This window comes from Aquarana catesbeiana, linkage group LG02 (assembly GCF_042186555.1).
Source record: "Aquarana catesbeiana isolate 2022-GZ linkage group LG02, ASM4218655v1, whole genome shotgun sequence".
In the NCBI taxonomy this organism is placed as follows: domain Eukaryota; kingdom Metazoa; phylum Chordata; class Amphibia; order Anura; family Ranidae; genus Aquarana; species Aquarana catesbeiana.
The window spans coordinates 284,770,912-284,782,743 of NC_133325.1; the positions used below are offsets into that span (position 1 = coordinate 284,770,912).

Sequence of the window (11,832 nt, forward strand, 5' to 3'; positions counted from 1 at the left end):
ATCTAATGGCTACGGTGTATGTCAGAAAAAAATCCAAAGATATAAAGAATCTTGGTGACCTTCTCGGGGGTTTGATGTGAAAAAAATAAAGATGTTCAGATACCACCACCCGTGTGAATGGAGGCTTACCGAAAGGTTGGGACCCAAAACAGCTTATGCTGTATGAGTCAAACAAGCTTAAGAGTTTCCCCCTGGCAAATGATGAGGAGATCCCAACGGTACACTGGAGTCCTAGGGGTGCCTCACCGGGGTGTTTTTCCGTGTAGAGGTTAAAGACGTCCTTGGACCAACCTCACATAGGAAAGAAAGTGGCCATATAGTGTAATTCCATAAACATATGAATTTTATTAAAATGAAACACACTTACATTTAAGAAGAAATCAAGCGCTTGTAAATAAAAATGGCGGCAGTGGAGTCCTCCCGACGCGTTTCGTCTCATAGGACTTCTTCTGGGGGCATTGATGGGCAATTTAGAGGTCACAGATGGGCAATGAGCAGGGTGCATTGATAAGCTTTGACCCCAATTTTGCTTCAAAGTCCTTTATTTAAAATGTAAGTTTTTTTCCTTAAACTTCCCTCCTAAAATTGGGGTGCGTGTTATATGCCTGAGCGTGTTATACATCAATAAATACAGTCACTAGAAAAAAGTCACTAGGACCAACTAACTATACAGAAACAACTGACTTTCGTTCCCCCCACCCCAACCCCTTTCCCACCCCCTTGTGCAACACGCCCGTCCCCAAACAGTAGGATAAAGACATTCCCACCAGCCACCAATATCTCAATAAAGGTAATCCCCAAAGCACCACCAACATCATGTACCAGGCGTGAGTGCTACAAAGTAGTTTCTTCAAGTCCAACCCTTGTCAGGAGCCAGATAACGCCTCAGCCAACAGTAGACAAGTCTGCTAGCCACCCCAGCCAAACCTCATCGAATTTGTATTGACAACCCCTGAGCCGCGTATGTTGCCTTGTAGAAGGGCAATGATTTAGTAACCATACCCTTCCAAAACGCAATCGACGGTGCCTCTGATTTTTTCCGATATAAAACAATTGCTTTCCATGCATAAAACAATGTAATAGATAAGAACGTCCTTTGAGCCTTCTTTGGTACCAACTCCTCCACCAACCCCAGCAAACAGACTGGAATAGTCAGAGGGACCGGCACCAACAGAAGCTCCTGTAGCAGACGCAGGACCTCTGACCAAAAACGCTTTATCGCCGTAAAAAATGTGATCAAAATCCTACGGTGAGGCTGTACGTCTCCAACATTCCTGCCGAAGTGGAGCTATAAATCAATGCCAACCGGGCTGAGGTAAAATAAATTCTATGAACTATTTTAAACTGTATGAGGCAATCTTTAACCAATACAATGCTGAAGCTTGTTGGCAGATCAGGGAACCTTGCAAGTTGCATTTGGTACCCTCTCATGACTGCAAGCTGGAATGAGTTCTGTACGGCATGGTTCTAGTACTTCATTCTAAAAGAGAGAAGGGGAGGCTGAGATATTACATGGCCACCATGGGGGCATTATCCAAAAGAGCATGTCCCATGGCAGCTTAAGGCAGGAGGGGCTCAAACAGACCAGAAATATGTTATGAGGATTCTTGCAGCTTGCTATGGGGGCACCCGAGCCGAGTGACACAGCTCCCTGTGTCCATTCAGAGCTGTGGCCCGGCCCGGCCCCCTCTCTCTCCTGATTGGCTGACTGACTTTAATTGACAGCAGCCGGAGCCAATGGTGCTGCTGCTGTGTCTCAACCAATCAGGTGGGAGAGTCTCGGATGTCCAAGACACTCTTGGACATCGCTGGACAGAGATGGGGCTCTGGTAAGTATTAGGGGGGGCTAAGGGAGGCTGCTGCACACAGAAGGCTTTTTATCTTAATGCATAGAATGCATTAAGATAAAAAACCTTCTTACTTTACAACTCCTTTAACATGCTGGTTTTAAAACATGAACACATATTTTTAGTGTTTATTAAAGCTGAAGTTTGGCCCCCACAAACAATACCCCACCTCTTTCTATCTAATCATCCCAGTGATTTAGAAAAATACAAAATCTTAATGAACCACATACTTACCTGAATCTGGGGTCAGGTGGTGTACCAAGCCCAGGCCTACTTACTTCTGGACTGCAGTGAGGTAGGGTTCTTCTTTGGGTGCCCATGTTGCTATTGGGCGGTGTGCATAATTTCCACAGGGTTCATTGGGTCTTGAAGACTCCAATGGCAGTATGGTAACATTACAACAAAGGGCAGCAAGAGGACCAGTCAGCGACAGGCCTGGATTGCAGTGGTGGAAAACAAGTCTTCACTCCTAGAAGAGGCACTGTGGAGCATCACATGACAGTGGATTCAGGTAAGGTAAAATGGAAAATGGAAGTTTTTTTATGTGGGTGGAAGTAGGATGGGTAGAAATCTCAGTTTTACCTAGAGATGGGCTTTAATACTTACTTTTTTGATACATGTGACTTTGTTTAGCTTAATGAAAATGAGAATAATATTGTCAGTGTGTAATAAATATTTTGATCACCCTGATTTTATTTGTACTTTATACTTATATTCAGTATATGGCAGTTATATATGGGCATGGGCAGCTTAGGGCAGGAGGGGCTCAAACAGGCCAGAAATATGTTATGAGGATTCTGGAAGTGAGTGCATATGGGCCTTGGCGGAGTCTGAGAAGTTCTAACTAAGGACCATCTCACTTAAAATTGGTAGATTTCCACAGTGACTTAGAAATTGTTTAGTAAACTTGGAATATACAGATTTTTTGTCATAGAGTCATTGTCTGTCTTTATGTGGGGTACAATTTGGGAAAAGTGGATGGATTGGACCAGATTGTCCAAAAAAATCCAATCTGACTGATTGATACTTCTGAGATCAACCGGCTAGGAGATGTTTGCATAGATTAACTATATATATATATATATATATATATATATATATATATATATATATATATATATATATATATATATATATATATATAAATATAGTATTATATTAAAATAGTATTATCTAACTGATATATGCCAGATCATGTGATAATAAAATTATGTCTCTGGGCACGTTAAAGCTAAACTCCAGGCTTATAGTAATCAACTTTATGTTATTTTGGATTTATTTATTAACCATTAAATGTGGATTAGCTTGATTTCTTCCCCTTGCAATTCCAGGTACAACAGTACTTAGGATGGGAGAAGGAGGATCAGCAATTGGGGCCACCCTGGGCTCCTTTATTTATATGTGCTGACAAGGGATACACTGACAGTAAGTGAGAACAGAGAGATGGCCTCATCAGTCCATTTCTGTCCAATCACTGATAGGCCAAGGAGATGATATAGTTGTGATGCTTAACTGCAGCAGAGAAAATCTGAACACGAACTTGGCTGTGCTGCCTGACATAGCTACAGGTATGTTAATCTCAGGACTGGAAGGACAGAACTACAAATCTTTTGGCAGGTAAGACAGCTTCTATTTACAGTATGTGTTCAAATTTTAATTTAGGTGTTTACCTGGAGTTCAATTTGAAAGCCCAACTTCATAAAAAAGAAATCCACTGTTGCAGTGGACCCCTGTCAGGGTTAATGTTCCTACGCTGTACATGATGACACCAAGGCTTCATCCACAGACCCCAGCAGAGAGAGCTGGCGGGAGCAGGGTACAAGGTAAGTGATACAGACACTGCAAGCGTGGACTTTTTTCATAGAGTTGGACTTTCAGAAGTAGCTTCTGTTCTCCAATGGTGGTGGCCATCAAATTCTTGGGATGCATAATAGAGACATCACTCACAATTCATTTATTATTTTTTTTGGGGGGGGGGGTTGTTTTCTTTTCTTTTCTTTAAAGCTCCTTCTTTTTTCTTTGTGCCCTGCCTCTCTATTTTTCTGGTCTCAATGAAGGGAGCTGAGATTTCCTAAAACACATTGGGTAAAGCCATCAGGTTGCCCATTGATATGATTACAGCTGTTTGTTTAAACTGTTGTTTACAGAAAATCTCTTGTGTCTTGGTCAACCTGGTTATCATGCTGGCACGTTACAAATAGTGACTGTTTAACTTATCTTGCTATTACATTTGTACACTAAAAGATGAGCATCCATATTATTTATTTTTGAATATATAACATTATAACTTTTTGGTACTTCGGTGTGACGTGTAATTAAAGTGATTGTAAAGTCTTGTTTTTTTTCAATAAAAATAATAAATATGTTATACTTACCTGCTCAGTTGCAATGGATTTGCACAGAGCCACCCAGATCTTTCTGTTCTCAGGTTCTCTTTGGTTCTCCTGGCCCCTTCCTCCTGTTGAGTGTCCCCCACAGCAAGCAGCTTGCTATGGGGGCACCCGAGCCGAGTCACAGCTCCCTGTGTCCATTCAGAGCTGTGGCCCGGCCCGGCCCCCTCTCTCTCCTGATTGGCTGACTGACTTTGATTGACAGCAGCCGAAGCCAATGGTGCTGCTGCTGTGTCTCAACCAATCAGGTGGGAGAGTCTCGGATGTCCAAGACACTCTTGGACATCGCTGGACAGAGATGGGGCTCCGGTAAGTATTAGGGGGGTTAAGGGAGGCTGCTGCACACAGAAGGCTTTTTATCTTAATGCATAGAATGCATTAAGATAAAAAACCTTCTTACTTTACAACTCCTTTAACGTGCTGGTTTTAAAACATGAACAAATATTTTTAGTGTTTATTAAAGCTGAAGTTTGGCCCCCACAAACAATACCCCACCTCTTTCTATCTAATCATCCCAGTGATTTAGAAAAATACAAAATCTTAATGAACCACATACTTACCTGAATCTGTGGTCAGGTGGTGTACCAAGCCCAGGCCTACTTACTTCTGGACTGCAGTGTGGTAGGGTTCTTCTTTGGGTGCCCATGTTGCTATTGGGTGGTGTGCATAGTTTTCACAGGGTTCATTGGGTCTTGAAGACTCCAATGGCAGTATGGTAACATTACAACAAAGGGCAGCAAGAGGACCAGTCAGCAACAGGCCTGAATCGCAGTGGTGGAAAACAAGTCTTCACTCCTAGAAGAGGCACTGTGGAGCGTCACATGACAGTGGATTCAGGTAAGGTAAAATGGAAAATGGAAGTTTTTTTATGTGGGTGGAAGTAGGATGGGTGGGAATCTCAGTTTTACATAGAGATGGGCTTTAATACTTACACTTTATTTTGTTACTGTTATGTTTGTTTTTGTATAATATATTGGACAGGGTATCCCTTTAGCAAATTGCTTTAGCTGGTTGTTCTTGATAGTATTAATTATTTTTTGATTGTTATTGTTTATTTTTATCCCTCCCTGTTCCAATGTGCATAAGTGTAGTTATTCATTACTTACTTTTTGGATACATGTGACTTTGTTTAGCTTAATGAAAATGAGAATAATATTGTCAGTGTGTGATAAATATTTTGATCACCCTAATTTTATTTGTACTTTATACTTATATTCAGTATATGGCAGTTATATATCCTCATTATGTATGCAGGCTGTATTTTCTCTTTAGCAGTGCTTCAGTTTCAAATTCAGTTAGATCTGAATTAAGCAAACAATGGATTCTGTATGTGGCTGTAGCAGTTGTTGGCCAGGGAGGCTAACTGCCTCAAATAATTTGTGTACACTCACGGCCTCTTTGCTAGGTATGTTTGTTTGTTAAAGAAAATAGCCAAACTGTAAGTCTCATGAAGGCAACCCAAAGTAAAAAAAGCATATGGACATACCCAGTCAAAAGTATGGATATGGATGAGTTTGGGTTTGGTTTGAACCCAGAAGTTAGTTGTTATTACTAGGTGAGTGTGCTGCAGGTGGGAGATTCCCTGCCCCACAGCTGCATGTATACAAAGGGATGGGGATGCTTGTGACATCATTGACCTAATATGGCCACACAGACATAAACCCAAACATGTTGATTGGTCTAATGAATCACAATTTTTTTCTTCCACGTGCAGATAAAATGATCAGAATGAGACATACATAGTATAAATACATGGATTAATATTGTGTTGTGTCCCTGAATCAGGCTGGCATTGGTGGTTTTGGTGTAATATTGCATCAACAATTTAGTTGCTACACATTAGGCTATTTAACACCAAATGAGCATCATTTAAAAACCACAGTGCACCTGAATTTTGTTGCTTAGTGCCTACAATGTCCATCCCTTATATGGGTACTAAATAAGTGCACTTATTAAAATGGCTAAAAAAAAGGTATACTAAAAGGGGAACCTACAATCTGAATACAGTATATATCACAAAAGTTGCAATTTGGCACAGCAAGAGTGTAAACATGTGAAAGTCACATCGAAAAGGTAACTTAAGCTAAACATTGCAATGGCATCTAAAAATATGTGCTTGTGAAAAAAAAAAATTGTTTCCTTATTATTACCATTTTATCAGAGTGCTTTAAAAGATAATTATATAATCGATTTCCTTACAAATAAATGACTTGCTTGTTGGTTGTATCTTCTTGGTTTTATTTTAAGCTTACCAAATCTTACTTTATGCATCAGTAATGAATACAGTAGGAAGGATTCTCACAGGTATCATTATGTGCACAGTCATGTCTGCCAGATACTGGTAAATCTATACCACGGATCTGAGATGGTTGGCAATGCTATGACCTACCAAGCGAAAAGGAACCCGTGCTAATGTGAATTTCAGAATTTCATTGACCTGGATCTGGTAAACTGAACCTAGAATGATCACAGGGAAAGCCTAATTAATTTTCTCCTCTAATCTTTTTTTTTTTTTTTCTACATGTATTTTCCATGTGGCTATGGGGTTTGATTGGCACTTGACTGCTGTAACAAAGGGTATAATAAGCCTAAAAATAAATGGTTAAAACACATAAAAGGGCAATAAACAAGAAAATGAAACAATTGTTGCATTCTGGCTCAAGGTTCTATTGGAATAACAGCTGGCTCTGCTTCAGTGTGTACACTTTCACATAGCTCTATTCCAAAAGCTTTTCCTGCTGCTCTTGCGAGCTGCTATTCACTAACATGAAAGCAGAGGTTGTATTGATTTCAGGCAACTTAAAGAAGCAGATGCTGCAATTACTTTCTAAAGAAAACTGGCTAGTTGTAACACCCTGGATGGTGACCGGTTTTATCATTGCTGTCTATCCACTGAGTACTTTTATTGCTTGCAATCAGCGTTAGATCTTTATTGGCAGTTGATCATTTTTACATCAGGGCTTTGTAAGCACATATGGCTTCACCTGTCAGACAGAAAATTACAAGTTGTATTGGCAGCCATGCAGTTTCCTGGTAATGTTCATTTTGACATTATAGACTCTCACAGGAATACCATCAAACTGGAAATAATTAAATTGCAAATGCTGCCGTAGGAGGAATGTGTTCTGCTTTACAAAAAGGTCCAGTCTTCCAGCATTATGGGTGCAGCAAGGCAATTTCCGTACAAGAACAGTTTTATAGGGAGGAAGCTTGTTTTATGAAACACTCACATATTTAATTCAGATTCATGTTATAAACACAACTTATCTAACTCCAACACATTGGATTATACATGTAGCACATCACAGGCAGTCAGTATCCTAAATGCTCCTACTAAAGTATGATGTACAACTTACCCCATGTAACACAATTTGTGATAATACTGACACACACAAACACTGAAAAACATGCAGAGACCACCAGACTTTGGTCAAGCAGGACCTATTGAGAGTGATTTACTATAGGGGTTATTTTACAGTGGTAAACTGTGTTCATTAAATCAACAGTGAATGTAATAGAAATGCAGGGGTTGCCATTACTGTCCTCTGTCTTCCAGTACTAGTTGCCTGGCTATCTCTGACCTACAATGTGTTCAGAGTCAGTGATCAGGAATACACAGGCAGGCGAAAAAGTCAATGCAAATTTAGAACACCCAATTGGTATACTTGTTTAAGATGAATGACCCTAAATCACTGAAGCAATTGCATCAGCATGACAGCTATCATTTTCTGAAGGAGAAATCAGTTAGGGAAATCCCTATGAAGCACAGTGGCTATGTGGTTAGCACTTTCATCTGGCAGCAATAGGCTCATCAGTTTGAATCCCAACCGCAGCACTACTTGCATGGAGTTTGTATGTTCTTCCTATGCCTGCATGGGTTTACTCTGGCTGCTCCGATTTCCTCCCACACTTTAAGACATGTTGGTAAGCTAATTAGCCCTAGTATGTGTATGTATGAATGTGAGTTAAAGTGGTTCTAAAGGCTCATCTTTTTTCATATAGTATACTTCCATGTTACACATAAAGCCTAAATCCTTCTTTCCTTTTGCAAAAAAACATGTTTATCTAAGTCAGGGGTCTCAAACTGGCGGCCTTCCAGCTATTGCAAAACTACAAGTGCCATCATGCCTCTGCCTGTGGGAGTCATGCTTGTAACTGTCAGCCTTGCAATGCCTCGTGGGACTTGTAATTTCACAACAGCTGGAGGGCCGCCAGTTTGAGACCCCTGATCTAAGTCATTTATTGACCAATCGTCTGCCCGCTTGTTTTGATGCACAGCGACTTCTGCTACTCAGGGCGTGCTCCCGACATGTCCTGAAATGCATAGCGCTGTTGCCAGTGTTATGTTGATATGGGATGCTCTGTAGGTATGGGACGCTCGCAAACTGCACATGCACGTGAGACTTTCGTTACGCGTTCCACTTACTTTGCGGCATGTTCTGTCAATATGAAATGCTCGCTCTCGAATAGCGAATGCACATTTAAAGAAAAGCCGATTGCTCTTGAATAGCGCGTTTAAAGAAAATCCGCTGCCAGCGGCCTATATCGACAAAGCAGTGTCTTTTCTTTAAATGCCACTCGTAGCTGCGCATGTGCTATTGAGAATGCTTGTGGGAGGAGCCGCTGCTAAGAACTCGACTCATTCTCGATCAAGAGACTCCGGTGTTATGTTAAGTGACGCTCTATAGGTATGGGAGGCTCGCAAAGTGCACATGTGCGTGAGAGATACATTCTTCCAGTATGCGACCCATACCCTTGCTATTGAACACTCTCAATAGCACTAATAGAACAGGTAAAAAATCTTCTGAGTTAAGCAGTCCACCCCAGCTCCCTCCCCTTTATACTTACCTGAGCCCCATCCCAATCCAGCGATGTGCACGAGAGCCTTGGCCATTGGCTCCCACTGCTGTCAATCACAACCAGTGAGCCAATGAGGAAAGAGTGGGGGCGGGGCTGAGCCACAGCTCTGTGTGTGAATGGACACTCAGAGCAGCGGTTTGGGAGTGAGCCTGCTTGGGTGCCCCATAGCAAGCTGCTTGCTCTGGGGGCACTGGGCAGGAGAGAAGCGCCAGGAGCGCCGGCATGGGACCCGAGAAGAGGAGGATCGGGGCTGCTGTGTGCAAAACCACAGCAAAGAGCAGGTAAGTGTAACCTTCAGACAGCACATGTCATTGATGATCTCTGTGTCCCTTCTCTTTTTTATTTATTTTTTTCTCTCCACATTACTATGCAAAAATAAATGTTTTCTGGGCACATGCAAAAACTGACTCTATTTGCATTATTAGTATTAGCCAGATTAAAGTGATATTAAACCCATAGCCATTTCTAGCTTAAAGCAGAACTTCAGCAAAAAGAGGAAGTTCCGCTGCTCCCTCCCCCCCCCCCCCCCCCCCCGCCATATTTGGAACATTTTTTTTTGGAGGGGAGCTGGTACCTAGTTTTGACAGGTACCTGCTCCTACTTCCATCACCCCACCCGCAGCTTTCTAGGACATGTCACATGTTCCCTAAGGCTGCGTGACAAAGTGCAGCTTGTGCAAACGCAATGGGCAGCTTCCTTGCAGCTTCACAGCCGGCTGCCAACAGTTAACATGCTGACACGAGGAACCTGAAGATTGGTGAAGAAGTGTCACGGGTGAGGATGGCGCTTGATCCTTGGACAGGTTAGTGACTGTTTATTAAAGTTTTTGTAGCTGCTCACTTTTAATTTTTGCAGAAGTGACTGCAGAAACTCTTTAAAACATTGAACACTATACAACAACATTCCTCAGTAAACTATTTGTTAAAATTTTTACCAAAGCACTTGCAATATGCAACTTTCAATGCTGCTGGCTCTTGCGCTCTCAGTGCTGCTTCCTGGAACTTCTGGTCCTAAGAAAGTGTTAACAGTGGACAGTGTAGTCTCAAGAAGGTAGGAGGGAGGAGCAAGGGAGAGCATTGCCATCCTAAGTTATGGGGCTGTGTGTTTCTATTGATACACACAATGTAAGGAGACACAACTGTAGTCCTTGTTTGCCTTGATGGATGCTGAAAGAGAAAGGAGCCACCCTGAAACAGGAAACCTGTCCAGTGGGGTTGTTTTAAACTGCAGAGGAGGCGAGAGCGGGGGGGGGGGGGGGCACAGGGGGACATGACACCATGAAAGCTGCTGCTATCCCCTGAGTGGTGGTGCTGGGGCTGACTGCGACCATCATGGGGCTGTGCTTGCTGCTCTTTCTGTATGACTGTTTGCAGCTCTGGATGCTGCTGTGCTACAGGCAGAAGAGGCTCAGCTACCAGATTGTCCTGCTCTTCCTGTGCCCTGGGCTGGCTGCAGGACCGTCCTCTTCTCCTTGTACCTGACCAACTGTGCCCAGGACAATGAATTGCACCCATTCCCACACTGGCTGCTCTACTATGCCCCCAACTGCCCGCAGTTCTTCACCCTCTCTCTGCTTCATCCTTACTTCTCCCAGGTTGTCCTTAAAGCTCACTGCACTCCAGAGTTCAACAGATATAATATCCCCCTGGGATTTGCATTTGCATTTTTTTTTATCAGCCTCATCTTTCTGATAGTGAACTTGTTATGCTTCTTGATCGACAATAGCACAGATGACTAGCATAAATGGATCCCCATGACTTGGATCATAGTCATCAACTGTCTCTTCGCTTCTTCACTGCTTGTTCTATCTCGCTGGCCAGAAAAACCTACAAGATCGCTAATATGACCCCTGCTCACGTCTACTTAGAGTCTAAGGGGACCTCAGGAAACCAAGCGGCCATGACTGGTTCATTGATCAGCACACTTTATATATTGAGGGCCATGTACAACCTGGTGGTGGTTTTTAGCCAGTCTGACAGCAAGCCAACCCCCTTCAGTTATGGCTGGAATGGAGTATCTGATCATGCTTTTACAGAAAAGAACAATGATATGGAATATATGATCCTTACATTGATTCTCCTTTTCTGCGAGTTCCTGCCAATGTGTCTCATGACTTTCTTCTTCCATGCTAAAAAAAAACGAGTCAGAATTTAGAAGCAGTAGCAATGGTAAATAGTCATAGCTTTGGGTCCGGAGCATACTTTTTTGACAACTCTAAAAGATATAACAGTGACGATGACTTGCTCAGACAGGCAGGTGCCAGAGGAGAGTGAGGAAGCTTGTCATCTACCCTAAGAATCGCTGGATAGTATGGTACCATATGTCCAGCCAGTGGCTGTGCCCTGGCTCTGCCTCTACTGAGCAAGCCTTTAACCTGTTCTCTTCACATGTGGAGTGAAAACACTAGCGTGACCCTACTGACTGAACAACGCACCCGCACCTTTGCAGCTGTTCCTTGGTGTGACACAGTAAGCCATGTCCAATAGCTTTTGTTTAAGTTTTGAGGCAATGCAGCATTTGCATACACATTCCAGTTTTTCTTCTTTTCTTTAACACTGCAGAGATTTAAGCTTGGATGCCAACGTCCTTTAAAATTTGCCATGGTACTAAAGAGGTTTCAGGATTGGTGTGGCAACTGGCAAGCCTTGCTTAAGGAAATTATGTAATCGTGCATTTTTTTGCACATAACGCCTTTCACATGAAAAGACTCATTTCTATCAAATCCTGACTGGTAA

The 11,832-nt window shown here is 42.4% G+C and overlaps 1 pseudogene; it reads left to right on the plus strand.

Annotated features, from left to right (window-relative positions):
• Positions 1–10,374: 10,374 nt before the first annotated feature.
• On the plus strand, positions 10,375–11,509 carry LOC141129881 (integral membrane protein GPR137C pseudogene; annotated as a pseudogene).
• Positions 11,510–11,832: the final 323 nt, after the last annotated feature.